Consider the following 16170-nt stretch of genomic DNA (forward strand, 5'->3'; position numbering starts at 1 on the left):
TCCTTGCCAGGGAGAAGGGATGAGTGAAGATCTACAGCAGGAGCAAGGAGGGAATCAAATCCACCTTACCTGGGTTGAAGAAGATGGGGAAAAAGATTGCTGCTTCTGCAGTATGTTATGGTATCTCCTTATATCCTGTAAGATGAAGCAGGTGGTCATAGGATCAGCTTTGTGCATGAACCAAGTTATATCCCGGATAGAAAATGGAAGAAGTTAAGTGACCAGAACATAATCTCTGCATAAACTCTGAAGTTCAATTTTGCCAAGTCAGTGACATTTCTGAATTTGCTGCATATTGGAACCCAAGCAATACTGGTACACAAGAAGATTTAACTTGCAGAAAACTCAAATGTAGATTAATTTCCATTTTCCTCCTTGTGAGTTTAGAAAACTGATTACAAAAAAAAAAAAAGACTGAAAGGGAGGAAACGTTTCTGAAAGAATTCACCAAAAGTATAAAGGTTGACCACAAGAATTCCAGTTGCTAACGAAGTCTAACACCATAGAACGAAAAAACTCACTGAACTCAGCAAAGCCTCTTTGGAGAGAGGGCAATCAGTTTTTAAAATGAGGCGAAGTCAGATCTCCATGTCCACATGCTAGGAAATGTCCTGCTACCTTTCCTCATAGGGCAATTGGCTGCTCTTATTCTGAAACTTTCCAACAAAATCCTTCTTGAAGCGAGGGAACTAGAACTGTACACTGTATTCCAAAGGCTGCCACACCCTAGATTTGTATCATGGCATTATGATATTGGCAGTGTTATCTTCAATCCCTTTCCCAATGATTCCTAGCATAGAATTTGCCATTTTCACAGGTGCTGCACACTGAATCGACACCTTCATCAAGCAATCCACCACAACCCCAAGGTCTCATTCCTGGTCAGCCACTGCCAGTTCAGACTTCATAAGCGTATATGTGAAATTAAGGGTTGTTTTTTTTTTTTTTTGCCCCAACGTGCATCACTTTACACTTGCTTCCATTGAACCAAATTACTTGTTACCACCATTGCCAACTGTTACACACACACCCTGTCCAATGGCACCCTTCGGGAATTTCCTATCCTAGGTGGGCTATTTGATGCATTTCCCTTTAAGGCCAGCCCCGGATTCAGCCTGGTGCGTAAGCTGCTGTCTTTGGCTTGGTCTACATACACAACAACATGAGGTGATAGAATGGACAGTACCATTTCATGTGGTTGATGCAGGATGCCATTTTTGAATGCTGCCTCATGCAAAGCAAAAAACAAAACAAAAACAAAAAACACCCCTTTCCTTTAGTCAATAATTAGAACATTAGATTGAAAGGTTCTGGACTAGCCCTCTCACTGCTATGCTGGTTTTCTTTGCAGATAAATGTGTGCATATATGGAACATTGATGATGTAACCCCCCACCTGTAGTCTGAAATGGTAAAGTCCATTCTACCAGGTCGGGGCTCTCATTCAGCTGTATGTGTGTAGTAAGCCTTTCCTTGTGTCTGGAGTCCCTTTGGACCACTGGTGCTACACACTCAGTGTGGTGAAGGGCCAGCCACAACTTCATCCTGTATGCTAAGATCCCATGCGAAGGAGCATCGCATCATTTATTTATTTTATTTGCATGCCGTGTTTCCACACACAAAAACCAGTCTCAAAACGGCCTGCAACAAAGAAAACTGGGAAGCATTTCAAACAAACACTACAAAACCAATTTCATAACAACATAGCCAAACAATAAAATAACAATTTCATAATAATAGCATAGCACAACAGTAACAAGGCAACAATTTCACAACATAGCAAAACAAGAGCAAATACAATAACACACAAAACCCTACATTTCAATACTATAAATACAGTGGTGCCTCGCAAGACGAAATTAATTCGTTCTGCGAGTCTTTTCGTCTTGCCATGTTTTTCGTCTTGCGAAGCACGGTCCGTCGCAACTGCGCCTCTTCAAGCGGCTTTAAGAAAAAAGCGAACAAACTCGCAAGACGTTTTCGTCTTGCGAAGCAAGCCCATAGGGGAAATCGTCTAGCGAAGCAACGCAAAAACCGAAAAACCCTTTCGTCTTGCGCGTTTTTCGTTTTGTGAGGCATTCGTCTTGCGGGTCACCACTGTATAACAAGATTACATGAGCAACATGCAGCATACGATAGCAAAAATAAGAGTGGAGCGTCAGTTTCACCTTAGTCCTAGAAACCCTCCCTCACATGATGTTGCTCACAGTCCCTCTCCTGCAGGCACTAGCAAGGCTTCTCAGGCTAAGGGGTGGGGTAGCTGGTTCATAGATGCTACTGTTAGGCCTGTCAGTCGCGCGAAGGGTGAATCACACTGTTTGCTGCAGCGTGAAATGCACATTAAGCTTGTGAAATATACTCTGCGTAAATATCATAGCAATTTATTACTTGGGACAGTGTTCACGGTTATGGTGGCTAGGAGGACAATTACCACGCCCACATCAAGCATAGTGCTTCTTTGCATAAATTTATCACCCGTGGATAAGTGGCTCTCTGTGGTCCATAAAACAACTCAGCTGGACAGAGTCATTATGGACACGTGTATGAGGGAGTGGGTGCAAACCGGACAATAGGAGGGTGTAGAATGCTAAGCGGGTGCCCAAATCCATTGCGGCCCAAGCAATTCAAAGCCTGTAAGTAGACCTTTGCAGAGTTATAGGAAAATCCTTGGGCTTACTTGGATTGTCAAACAAAGACACCAGCTAAGAATATAGGAGCAAAAGAGCAGCCTGTAGGCCTGATCTTTATTGTTGCAAAAAACACTTCAAACAACCAAATGGAAGAAGCAGGAAGAAGCCCCGAACAAAGGACGGTTCCCCTCTTTATAAGTTTCCTAAACTACCCATAACACCCTTAGTAAAACATCACACATACAGCATAACCATGTCACAAATTGGAAGGGGTTTTCTGACAGAAACCTGAGTATCAGCTTTGCCCCTCTTCCTTCCTTGACCTCCACCTCACACCCACTAAGTAATACAGAGATAAGTATTTACATGTTCCTGTTTCCCAGCCAAGTTAATCACACCCTTTTGTCTTGACCTGGGTTTGCTCTTGTTTCCAGAATGGCTACCTGCCTGGCACCCAGGTGTCAGGATGCCAGAGATTATCACCCAAGCAGAGGGGCTGCTGAGTACATGGGCTCACACTTTAGAGATCACAGCTGCCCTCACTCATGTCTCAAGCTTACCCCTTGGCAGCCATTTCCTTCCTGAACAGAACAACATCGTAATAGCGTAAATCAGACACTGGAGTGACTTTATACGAATTTCTGAAGGTTTTCCTCTACAAGGGAAGGTGAATACTATGTAACCTTGAACAAGATGCAGTAGCAAAACTGTGGTGGGTTTTATGGTGATATTTACAAAATTGAATAGTGCCGGTTTGGGGCACAGTCTGGGGGGGAGGTGCAGTGTCCCATTTAACTGGAAACCTTCTCATAAATTCTGGTAACAGCAGTAACGAATCCGGAAGAAGCTACAAACTGCATGATACAGTAAGCCAAAGAGAAGTGTAGGAGCATGTTTGGTGAGGCAGAACCATCCTCCCAACACGGCTGTTTACCTGAATGGGACTGGGGTAGTGGCAAGGTTGAGGCTATGCTGGTGGAAGTAACCCCTCCCCACCAATTTGGCGCTCCCGCCACTGCACCTATATGGCCCTGACCTTGCCACCAAAGCATAACTTTGGCAACTTTGGGGTAGTTGGCTGGCTGATGAGTTTGCCAGAGAGAAAGAAGTCGGTGGTGTTAATACCTGTCCTTATTTCTGTGAGGTGTTGGAAAGTGATACAAAGTAAAGGGGGGAGAGGGAGGAAAGAAAGAAAGAAAGAAAGTTCCTGTGCAGGGAAATCAAGTCTCTTTGGCATCCGAAACAACTCCTAAATTACAAAGGCAAAAAAGCAAGATGGGTGTGGGTGTGTTAATGATTACAACAAAATTAAAGACCAACAATCCCATTTTTTTAGTCTCATCCAAGTCACAGGATGGGTACACCTGGATTAAGAGATTAAAAGTCTCGTCGCTTCCTGGGCTAACAAAAAGAAGGTAAAAATTAACAGCAACTAAGTCACTTCTAGGCTGTGGACTTAATTTTCCAATTAAACAAGCCACTTCCAAGGGACCAGAAAGGGAACAAGCTGGAAACAATGGGCATACCACAAGGGTGCTGACCGCGTGTGTTAGGCAGGCACTATGTGTTCCACCTGCATTTTGGTTATGGCGCAGGTGGCTCCTATAGGCCTTTCCAGAACCATAACTCCAGCTTCCATGTCATCCCTTGCAAAGCCGCTTTGCATCAAAACTAGTAAATTGATCTCATAACACGTCTCTTGACAATCCTCAATTTTCACAATGCTTGATAATGTTGCATGCAAATAGGATTGCCCAAAGAGATGATGTCAGCTTTTTCCTGACCAGGTGGAAATTCTAGGACCAGGTCCTTTTAAAAAAACCACACCCACTCCAGACACTTAAAGCACTCTTGTGGCACTTTCGCAGTCACAGGGAATCCTGGGAACTGTGGCTTCTCATAGTAGCTCTGTGAGGTCAGCACCCTTAATAAACTACAGTTCCTGGGATTTTCTGTGTTGGTGAAAGTAGGACAACAGTGCTTTAAACGTATGATGTGGATGTGACAATAGTTTAGGGATTTGGGGAGAGGGGGCCAAGTTGTTGCAAAATCTATTTTTTTTTAATGAAGTTTTTAAGGAAATTTGGCAAAATCTAGACTTCCGATGTCCGGATTTTCCTGGGCATTTCAGCAATTTCAGCCTGCGTGCTGTTACAGATGGCTGGATCCCTGCTAAGTCTGGGAAATTCTGGATGTATGGCAACCCTACAATAGTTATGTAACTGGGGAGAGTACAGTAGTGTCCGGGTCCTTTTTGTGGGCTCCCCATAAAGCATGTACAGTGGTACCTCGGGTTACAGACGCTTCAGGTTACAGACGCCGCTAACCCAGAAATAGTACCTCGGGTTAAGAACTTTGCTTCAGGATGAGAACAGAAATTGCACGGCAGTGGCGCAGCAGCAATGGGAGGCCCCATTAGCTAAAGTGGTACCTCAGGTTAAGAACAGTTTCAGGTTAAGAACGGACCTCCAGAACGAATTAACCCGAGGTACCACTGTAGTCTCTCCCCTGGGAGAACAGGATGCTGGACTAAATATTTCTAAGAAACATACAGAATCCCTTTTGCATACAGAATCCCTTTTGCAACATGGATGTTTTCTCTTTTCAATCCGTTACCCCCGAGGATGTGGACAGGCTGCTTGGACGCGTGAAACCAACCACCTGTCTCCTTGATCCTTGCCCATCCTGGCTAATAAAAGCAAGCCGGGAAGGGCTGGGCGATGGGCTCTGCGGGGTGGTGAATGCTTCCCTCTGTGAGGGAACATTCCCAGATCCGCTGAAAGAGGCGGTCATTAAACCGCTTCTTAAAAAACCATCTTTAGACCCGGCCAGTATGGCCAACTATCGCCCAGTCTCAAATCTTCCATTCTTGGGCAAGGTGATTGAGCGCGTGGTTGCTGAACAACTCCAGGCACGCCTGGAGGATGCGGACCATTTGGATCCCTTCCAATCAGGATTCAGGCCTCATCATGGGACTGAAACTGCCTTGGTCGCGCTGGTTGATGATCTCCGGCGAGCTAGGGACAAAGGTGAGAGTTGTTTCCTAGTTCTGCTGGATCTCTCAGCGGCCTTTGATACAATCGACCATAACATCCTTCTGGACCGTCTAGAGGGGCTGGGAGCTGGGGGCACTGTTATGCAGTGGTTTCGCTCCTTCCTCCTGGGCCGTGTTCAGAAAGTGGTGGTGGGGGATGAGTGCTCAGACCCCTGGGCCCTCACTTGTGGGGTGCCTCAGGGTTCCGTCCTCTCCCCCATGCTTTTTAACATCTATATGAAGCCACTGGGAGAGATCATCAGGGGGTTTGGACTGGGTGTCCATCAATATGCAGATGATACCCAGATCTACCTCTCTTTCAAATCAGAACCAGTGAAGGCGGTGAAGGTCCTGTGTGAGTGCCTGGAGGCAGTTGGAGGATGGATGGCGGCTAATGGATTGAGGTTGAATCCTGACAAGACAGAAGTACTGTTTTTGGGGGACAGGGGGCGGGCTGGTGTGGAGGACTCCCTGGTCCTGAATAGGGTAACTGTGCCCCTGAAGGACCAGGTGCGCAGCCTGGGAGTCATTTTGGACTCACAGCTGTCCATGGAGGCGCAGGTCAATTCTGTGTCCAGGGCAGCTGTCTACCAACTCCACCTGGTACGCAGGCTGAGACCCTACCTGCCCGCGGACTGTCTCGCCAGAGTGGTGCATGCTCTGGTTATCTCCCGCTTGGACTACTGCAATGCGCTCTACGTGGGGCTACCTTTGAAGGTGACTCGGAAACTACAACTAATCCAGAATGCGGCAGCTAGACTGGTGACTGGGGGCGGCCGCCGAGACCACATAACACCGGTCTTGAAAGACCTACATTGGCTCCCAGTACGTTTCCGAGCACAATTCAAAGTGCTGGTGTTGACCTTTAAAGCCCTAAACGGCCTCGGCCCAGTATACCTGAAGGAGCGTCTCCACCTCCATCGTTCTGCCCGGATGCTGAGGTCCAGCGCCGAGGGCCTTCTGGCGGTTCCCTCATTGCGAGAAGCAAAGCTACAGGGAACCAGGCAGAGGGCCTTCTCGGTAGTGGCGCCTGCCCTGTGGAACGCCCTCCCATCGGATGTCAAAGCGATAAATAACTACCTGACATTCAGAAGACATCTTAAGGCAGCCCTGTTCAGGGAAGTTTTTAATCTGTGATATTTTAGTGTATTTTTGGTTTTCTGTGGAAGCCGCCCAGAGTGGCTGGGGAGGCCCAGCCAGATGGGCGGGGTACAAATAATAAATTATTATTATTATTATTATTATTATTATTATTATTTTGCTCTTTAAGTATTCACATACCAAAAGCAAACCAAGCCCTCTCTGGCCTTTGTTTCATTGTGCCCTGGGAAGCTGCCATTTTGTGGGCTGCCTTGATGTACTACAGCTGGCCTGGGACATGCATTTCTTTCAATCCCCAGAAGCTATTTCCTGCTGCAACGCTTTCTCCCTCCCTTATACCTCATTCTCCCTCTCGGTCTGCAGCTTCTTCCTGACTCCAGCCCTTAAGCAAATAATGTTTCTTTACAGTGTCTGAATGAGGGAATAATGAATAAATATAGGACAAATCTCTCCTCGAAACCTGCCTTTTTCCTCGAAGCCATTGGCACGACTTATTAGATGATGCCCTCCAGATGCTGTTGGGCTACAACTTCAAACAGAGGCAGTCAGCATAGGCAGTGGTCAGGGATGATGGGAATTGTAGGCCCATAAAAATACAAGGTGTAAAAATACACCTTGGCTACCTCTCCCATATTGTAATTAAGTATGGCCACATCCGCACCATAAATCGAAAGCACTCTTTTATCTCTTTAACAGTCATTTTCTTCCCTCAAAGAATCCTGGTAACTCTGGTTTGTTAAGGGTGCATAGAGTTGTTAGGAGACTCCAATCCCCCTCACAGAGGCTACAATTCCTAGAGTGGTTTAACAATCAAACTCTCTTCCCTGGAAATCATATCTCTAAGGAAAATAAGGGTCCCCTAATAACTCTCAGATTCCTCAATAATTGGGGAATCAGCAGCCTTCCAGATGATGCTGGACTTCAACTCCCATCAACCCCACCCCCACCTAACATGGGTAGCGGTCAGGGATGATGGGACTTGTAGTCCAAAATTGTATGGAGGGTCACAGGTTTCCCGTTCTGCTCCATAACACTTCATGTGCTAAAGGAAAGGTTTGAAACTAGGATATAGATTTTGTCAATATTAAAAATTCGATAAGGAATAAGAGGAACTTTCTTTGAAGCTGTTACTTTACAAAATAATTTTATTCTTTCATCATTCCACTGAGAGTGAATTCGCTGTGTGTATGCCATGTATGTGAGATATATATATCTCAAAAAGAAAAGGCCACAGAAAGCCACACCCTTAGGCCAGCATAATAGCTATTTAGCTTGCACTGAAATTTATCTGAGTCATGGATTTTAACCAAACACATTTTAAAAACCCTAAATATATCTATGTTTTTCCAAGGCTAGAACAGGATAGGATGGTAATATGGTCTTAGCCTGGGATCTGCACTTGGCCGTACCCTTTTATTTAAAGCAAAAATCTCAACAAAGCCTTCATTTTAAGTTTCTGTAGAGGTATGTTTGTGGTAGTTTAATTGTTTGCTCTGAAGGTCTTGGATGTGATTATTCCTGGCCAAGTTTAGTGAACAATCTCTGCCGAAATGGGGCTGAATAAAGTATTGTGCTCAGGCTGCTACTGACAGCACTTCAAGGCTGTCACTCTTTTCGGGTGGGATTCCATCACATACCAGCAGATTCAGGATGCAAAATTATAGGTGACTGGGATGGTGAAAGAAATTATAGGTGAATGGAATGTGTGAGATAGTTTGCTTTGACACATCTGAAAGTAGAGAACAGGAGAAATTTGATATGGTTGTGAACCCACCTAACTGAATTCACACTTTCTGAAATTCATGAATGAAAACAAAACTCTCATTTCAAAATCCAGACTTCTCTGAATTTTGTGCTGCAGTTCTCCCAAAGAGTAATTCATACGAAAAGACATATATTAGGAGAAGGTAGGCATTGAAATGCACATACAGTGGTACCTCGGGTTACATACGCTTCAGGTTACATACGGTCCAGGTTACAGACTCTGCTAACCCAAAAATATTACCTCGGGTTAAGAACTTTGCTTCAGGATGAGAACAGAAATCGTGCAGTGGCTGTGCAGTGGCAGCGGGAGGCCCCATTAGCTAAAGTGGTGCTTCAGGTTAAGAACAGTTTCAGGTTAAGAACGGACCTCCGGAACGAATTAAGTACTTAACCCGAGGTACCACTGTATTAGTGAAAACAACATAAAATGCATTGTTTTAGGCAGCATCGTTTGCAAAATGTGTATATTGGGCAAAATGGCAAAGTGTGTGTTTTCAGAGATATTTGCACTGAAAGGGTTTTTTAAAAAAAAAAAACAGCACAAAAGATAAATTGATGCAGAAATGTGAAGAACTGAACTTAAGATTAGAAAAATGAGAGAGTGATAGAAACTAGAATTAACTGATTTGCCCATCCCTATCTGAAAATGCTCTCTGTGCTTCTTTACAAGATCAATTTATTCTGGGAGAATAGCAGCCTTGGCTGTAATGGTTATCTTTTTCAAACAAATGTGCTCTTGGGTGGGAAATGAGGAATATGAATCCCTGAAGTCTGAAAACTTCACTGGGTGCCCTTCTTGGGTGTGTGTGTGTCACATCAAATGGCCCCTGACCAGTGGTGAAAATGTCCAAACATGAACACCAGTTGCCAACAAGATAGATGCCATTAGAGTAACTCTAATTTTATTGAGGTCATCCCAAGGTAATACAGTTCCACCTGCCAAATCCATACCAGATATCAGTGCCGTGGGTGCCAGTCACAAAATGGCTGCTGTAGGGTGCGTGGCATGACACGAAATGGCTGCCACATCTAAAAGGGCATAAAAATACAGTTTGAACATCCAATGGCATGTTTAAGGGGGCATGCTGAATGCAAGAGAAGCTGAGGCAGCAGGACCTGAGCAGGAAGAACAACCAGTCCCTTGTGCATTGTGTATTTTTGAGATGGCGTTTACTGAGACCATTTGCAGGTGCCATAGGAGATGGGCACACTAGCATCTGTGATGGTCACATTGGTAACCCCCAGTTTAGGGCATTTCACCGCACGCAGATGCTCTTAAATCTAGGAATTAAGCATGCATTACTCTTTCAGCTCTCAGCATCCATGTTTCGGCCAGAGCCACCGGAGCGCTGTCTTACGAATTTCATTTTGCCATTGACCTACATAAGAGGTGGAATTCCTCTCACAGACGTTTCTGGGTGGGGACTACAGAAGTTCAGCGAAGGCAGTTAAGAAGCAAGTGTGCCAGAGCAAAACGGTGCGTGGCAAAAGCCTTTGCGGCTTCTTTTTCCTCAGTGAGCATGTGCTTCCATTCTGGGATGGCTCAGGCGAGCCACGTCTGCTCAGGGCGGGCTTTGCAGAAGCCTTGGCTTGGCTGGCTCCCAGGCACTCAGCTATGTGGCACTATCGCTACCGTTGCAGGAAAAAAAAAACCAACAATCTAGGATTACGTTTTCCTTCTAACTCACTAAGCGTGGTCCTGCACTCAGAAACTGCTCTTCGTATTTATGAGCCCCAAAGCCGATTGCTAAAGAGTTACGTTTCCCCCACTGGTCCAAGTCTGAAAAACTTTGCAGCGTTGCACACAAAGGTATAAAGAGGGTTGGAGGCTGGCAGATTGGGCTGTGATGCACAAAAGCTAAATGTTCCCAGAGTAATATGGGGCTTTATCCTTCCCCGCCCCCCTCAGCTATGTGCTGGTTCCAGTTTCTTCTAGCAGTTTTTCCGTCTGGCATGAAAAACGAACTTCTGGCTTTTTTCAAATGCTACAGCTATGGAGCTGCAGCTACGTTTCCCCCCAGGGTGTGAAAAGCAGCTGAGATAGAGAATATAAGGAGCTCCCTTGCTGTTTCATTTTGCCCTGTAGGGGAAAGCTGCAGAGGAACAGTACAGAGATTGGGGAAACAATGCAGGGAGTGGGGTTTTAAAAAAGCACAAGCACAACCAGGGCTGTCTTAAGGATATGTGGTGCCGGGGTGCAAATATCCCCCCAGCGCCCCACACCCGGTTGCCCAGTCCCAGGCGCGCAGGAGGGTGGAGCCAGCGTCTCGCTGGCTTGGTGGCCCTGAACTCACGGCGCAGAGCCGCCCACAGCAAAAGAGCCCGCTGTGGTGCTCCAACTGATGGGCAAGCTCTTCCCCAGACTCAACTCTCAGGCCCTGGACTCTTGGCCTGGTGCCCCGAGAGCCCGGTGCCCGGGTGCCTTGCACCCCTAGCGCCTATGGGTAAGACGGCCCTGAACACAACACCCCAACTACTGCTGCCCTGATCAATAATATTCTTCATTTAAAAGAAAAATGTTGGAGAGTCAGGATATGTTCCACCCCATACATTTAAAGCACTTTTATACCACTTTCATAGTCATGGAGAATCCCGAGAACTGTAATTTGTTAAGGGTGCTGACCATGTTGCCCTCCCCCCAAGATTTTGTATGTTTATTAGAAAATACAAACACTTAAAAAGCACAAGAAAAGCCTGCTGGATCAGGCCAACAGCCCATGTAGTCCAGCATCCTGTTCTCACAATGGTCAACCAGATGTCCTATGGGAAGTTCTCAAGAAGGATCTGGGCAACAGCACATTGACCAGTTACATGATGATGGTTGCATCCATGGCTTACTATTATCCCAGCAAATCCATCTGCACACCACTACCTGGAAGCCCTGCTAACCTTGAGGCCTGAACACTGTTAAACCGGAAATGTTAATTTATGTAGTTTGTAATTTTGCTTGTTGTCAGGGAACTGTCATCGGAAGAACCGGAGGTGCAAGGGCTCCCAGAGGTTGGGAGAGACTTATCAGCTGAGGAGGGGACCAGCAGGGGGAGAGAAAGAGCTCCAAGGGAAAGTGAGTCGGAAGGATGGCTCAGAGACAATTCCAGCGAGAACAGTGGGGAGGTTTCAGGACCTCCTATAGGGACACCCACTCCTCGCCGGAAACTGTCACGCAGAGAGTCCAGAAGGCGTGTTTCCGTTAAGGAGCTTTTATGCTGGAAGAAATTCCGTAAACGCCCACTGTCGGATTCTGCCAGCGACTGACGGAGCCATGCTGATGGAGCTCCGTTACAGACAGGGGTTTGTGGACTTAGCCAAACCCTGAGGGACTAGAAACTTTACGCACAAGCAGCTCATCATCGCATCACACTTGTTCACCGTATGATGGAACTGTTAAGTTGCATATTGGTCATGGGCGTGCATGTCACTTGCACTTCCAATTTTCTCTCCCTCCCCGCCACACCTGAACTGGGTAGGCAAACTAAGGCCCGGGGGCCAGATCCAGTCCAACCGCCTTCTAAATCCAGCCCACAGATGGTCCGGGAATCAGCATGTTTTTACTTGAGTAGAATGTGTCCTTTTATTTAAAATGCATCTCTGGGTTATTTGTGGGGCATAGGAATTCGTTCTTTTTCTTTCTTTCCAAAATATAGTCCGGCCCCGCACAAGGTCTGAGGGACAGTGGACCAGCCTCCTGCTGAAAAAGTTTGCTGACCCCTGCCTGAAACCATTGTCATTATTGAAATCAATGGATTCCAGTCATGGCGTAACTCTTGTTGCTGCTGATACTGTGGTTCTGGAAGAACCGTAGGACCATCATCACTAAGATGGATTGCCATAATGCATTGACTGGAAGCTCAGGTAACATTTGTTCAAATACAGATGTACGTAGAAAATGGCAAAGCTACATCTGTTCTGAGTACTCTGGTTTGCTGGTGAAAGTCAGGTCAGACACTCATCCAATTTATGCAGTTGCACTGAACTTGGGCTCAGTAAAACAACAAGGCCTTGGGAGATCTGCCCCTTTAAAAAAGTTACAGTGCCTTGCAGGCAAGTGCTGCTTTTTGGATAGATGCCAGAGTGAGGTATAACTTAAAGCAGAAACAGATGTTCACCATTGCAGCTTGGCTGCAAAGCATATATGTTTCTAACACATCTATTGCTGCCCTCAAGGTTGGAGGAGACACACACACACACACCCCACAAATGCACCGAAAGAAGTTGATCCTTCCACTTAACAGGCTCCGAGTCCTGAGAAAGGTTTTTCCATGTCTGTCATTTTGTCGTTCTCTGTTTAAGTTATAACTGCATTTTTGCCTTTGAATTGTTTGCTGGTTCCCCCCTGCCTTCCCGGCTAAGCATTATGGGAACGCTCTCTTAAGTGATTGCAAATGTTTCTGCTATAATCGTTTCCATTAAATAAGCTAAATGGAACCTTATTTAAAATCTAACTAACAGCTCCAAGGGAAAAGTCTAACAAGCAATGGAAGATGCAAACTGGGCAGGGGGACGGGGACAAAACACTGTAGAAATCTTCCCTCCTCTTTCTTCATGCAGAAAGCCTGGAGAGCTGAGGCTCTAGATGGAAGAGAAGCTAAAAAAACTGACAGCATGGAGCAGGAACTTTTTTTTTAGTGCTCTGCGGTTTTGGAATGCTGACCAAGAGCAAAATGACGTTTCCAGAAAAAACAGTGTCTCGGGCCAAGCCAAGCAAGATACTTAAAGCGACCAAAGCAAAGCAAGAGCCCGCTAACAGTTCATAGCAAGAGACCGTGTTTTCTTTTCCAGCCTTCTACATTAGGAAACTGTGTCTGGAGGATGCAGGAGAGAGGAAAATCAGAATAAACACTTTGCCGAGACTTCTTTGGACATCTGGACAACACGGGATATCAAAGGGAGATGTGCTGTTTTATCTTTGTATAGGATTTTTATTTCTTACGACAGAGAATGGGGAACCTCAGGCTGGGGATTGAACTGGGGCCCTCCACACCTCTCTGCCTGCCCCCCTGACTCTTCCAGGCCACACCAATCACTGGCCCTGCTATGCATCCTTGAGTGTTTTTATCAAGTCGGAATGGATGCTTGGATGGTGCATTAGGGCTAATGGGACGCTACCACACCAGTCTCAGTTTGTCCTCAGCTGGCCCTCACCTGTCTGCCTGCCTACCTGCAACCAGCTTCTTTGCCTGCCAGCTTCCTCCTCCTTAATCACAATCTTGCCCTTGTTGAATTGGACAAAACTAGAATTTGTTGGCTCAGTCTGTCATTGGTTTTAGATCCAATTTCCATGGGTCTCTCTGCATCTGCCCTACCAGTTGCAATTCCCACCAGCCACCATTAATGAATGCGCGTGTGTAGAAACTAGCCTGATGTACAGAGGTAACATTCACCTTAGTTGCTGTGTCCACCATTGGCATGCGACCCCTGAAAGGTTTCCCAGAATGGAATGTGGTCCTTTGGATTGAAAAAAGGTTCCCCACCCCTGCCTTACAAGCATGGATTGCCCTTTAGACAGGATGGTCACTATCACCAAAAAAGGTGAAACACATCACTAAAGGATGAGGGCACAGATCTGCAAAAAACTTGCATATTCTTACCTATACGCATAGTCACAAATTAAGAACCATTCGCTCTAATTTATATAAAAGTACAACATATCTTGCCATCTTTATCTTTGAACCTTCAAATAGATGGCTCCTTCAAATGCCCCCTGCAAAGTCTTATCTTTGCACTGAGAGCCAGTGTGATGTAGTGGTTAAGAGCAGTGGACTCATAATCTGGGGAACCGGGTTCGTGTCTCCGCTCCTCCAAATGCAGCTGCTGGGTGACCTTGGGCTAGTCACACTTCTCTGAAGTCTCTCAGCCTCACTCACCTCACAGGGTGTTTGTTGTGGGGAAGGAAGGGAAAGGAGAATGTTAGCCGCTTTGAGACTCCTTCAGGTAGTGATAAAGTGGGATATCAAATCCAAACTCCTCCTCCTCCATCTTTAGGTTGCTAAATCATGCCTGTATTTCTGTACACACCCTTCTTTAGCCCTCCCATGTGTTGTGTTTTTTAACACCTGTAGTTAGTAAATAGCAAAGGATGCATGCATGTCCTGTTATTTTCTAAAGTGCAACATTCTTAACTTTAGATATTTAAAAACAATGCAATAAAATGGAGGACTCAACTTGGCCTGTGTTACCAGGATAGGAAGTTAAACTGCTGTCCCATTGAGTCTGCTTTGACTAGCAGTAATTCTAAAAGATTTTAGAGACATCCCGCTCCTAGCTCTTCTACCTAAGGCCCAATAATATGTTAAGCAGGAGATCCAGGACTGTTTTACACTGATATGTTGTTGTGGTAATGTCTGCATGATGAATTAAATAGATGGCACACCACCCCTTTAAGAGAAAGAGCTACGACCCAGGAGGCCAGTTCCTGGAGAGCTGACTCAGAGGTGTAGTCTGGCTGGAGGAATTCCTCTTCTACTGTGCTTCATTAAGAAGAATGCTTGATTTTCCCTTCACTCGTGGTGTGTTCATACATGAGCAGCAGAAGAAAAAACGGTAGCAGAGGTCACCAATTTGAGCAGGACATTGACAGAGGAAGCAGGGAGCAAAGAGCACCTTGGGGTATTTTGTATGGGGGAAATGTGTGTGTATAGGAGAAGGGGAGCAGCATTCACATGGAATAAGAGGTGAAGTCTTCTTCTGGACCAGGAAATGGTTAAGTAACAGAGAGGAGTAGTGAATGGAAAGAGTAAGATAGAGAAAGTGGAGTCCCCCAAATATCAGCACTGGGACCTGTGTTTTTAACTTCTTCATAAACAATCTAGAGTTGGGAGCAGTGGAAGTGCCCAATTTAGCTGATTATACCAAGTTATTAATGGTTGTTAAAACAAGCAAGCAAAGAAACAATTCTGAAGAACTCCAAAAGGAGCTCTCCAAGCTGAGCAAATGGGCATTAGAAATGCAATTCAATCTAAACAAGTGTAAAGTGTTGCACATTGGGGCAAAGAGTCTTGATTTCACATAGATGCTCATGGGGTCTGAACTTGATAGTGATTGACCAGGGATGAGACCTTTGGATTGTGGTGGATAGCTTGGTGAAGATGTTGCCCCAGTGTGCAGTCGCTGTTTGTTTGTTTTTAAAAAACAGCAACTCCACTCCACTTCCCAGTGGGGAGGAGTTGCGGTGGACCGCGTGGCTATCCACTCCCCACCGGGGGAGTGGGACTTTGTCCCCCATTGCCCGGGGGATCCCAACCACATCAGAGCCCGGTCCGTTTAAGCTGAGGGCTTCCTCTTTGGCTCGCTTCCTTAATCACCTGCCCTCCCTCCCTATTTTGCAGGTTTTAGGCACTGGCCTTGCTATGGACCTTGGTTGGTCGCCGTTGAGGGGCCTGGTAGGAATTTTTCCACTTGGCAAATTGGCACTGGCCATTTGGTTTTCACCTACCTCGTAGCAATCGTCACAACTTTGTTAGGGTTGCGGTTAGGCATTGTTTGACCTTGTGTGGGGGAGGTGAGGTGTGGCCATCACCTGCCCCTCCAAGCTTAAGGGTATTCTGTTAAAGGAATCCGGGGGTGTTGATCTTGTCCGAAGCCCGGGTCGGGGGCTAGGGCCTTGACACGACCCCAATGGGAACACCGGGGGGGCTCGAGTTGG

This window comes from Podarcis filfolensis (genome assembly GCF_964270895.1).
Source record: "Podarcis filfolensis genome assembly, chromosome: 12".
In the NCBI taxonomy this organism is placed as follows: domain Eukaryota; kingdom Metazoa; phylum Chordata; class Lepidosauria; order Squamata; family Lacertidae; genus Podarcis; species Podarcis filfolensis.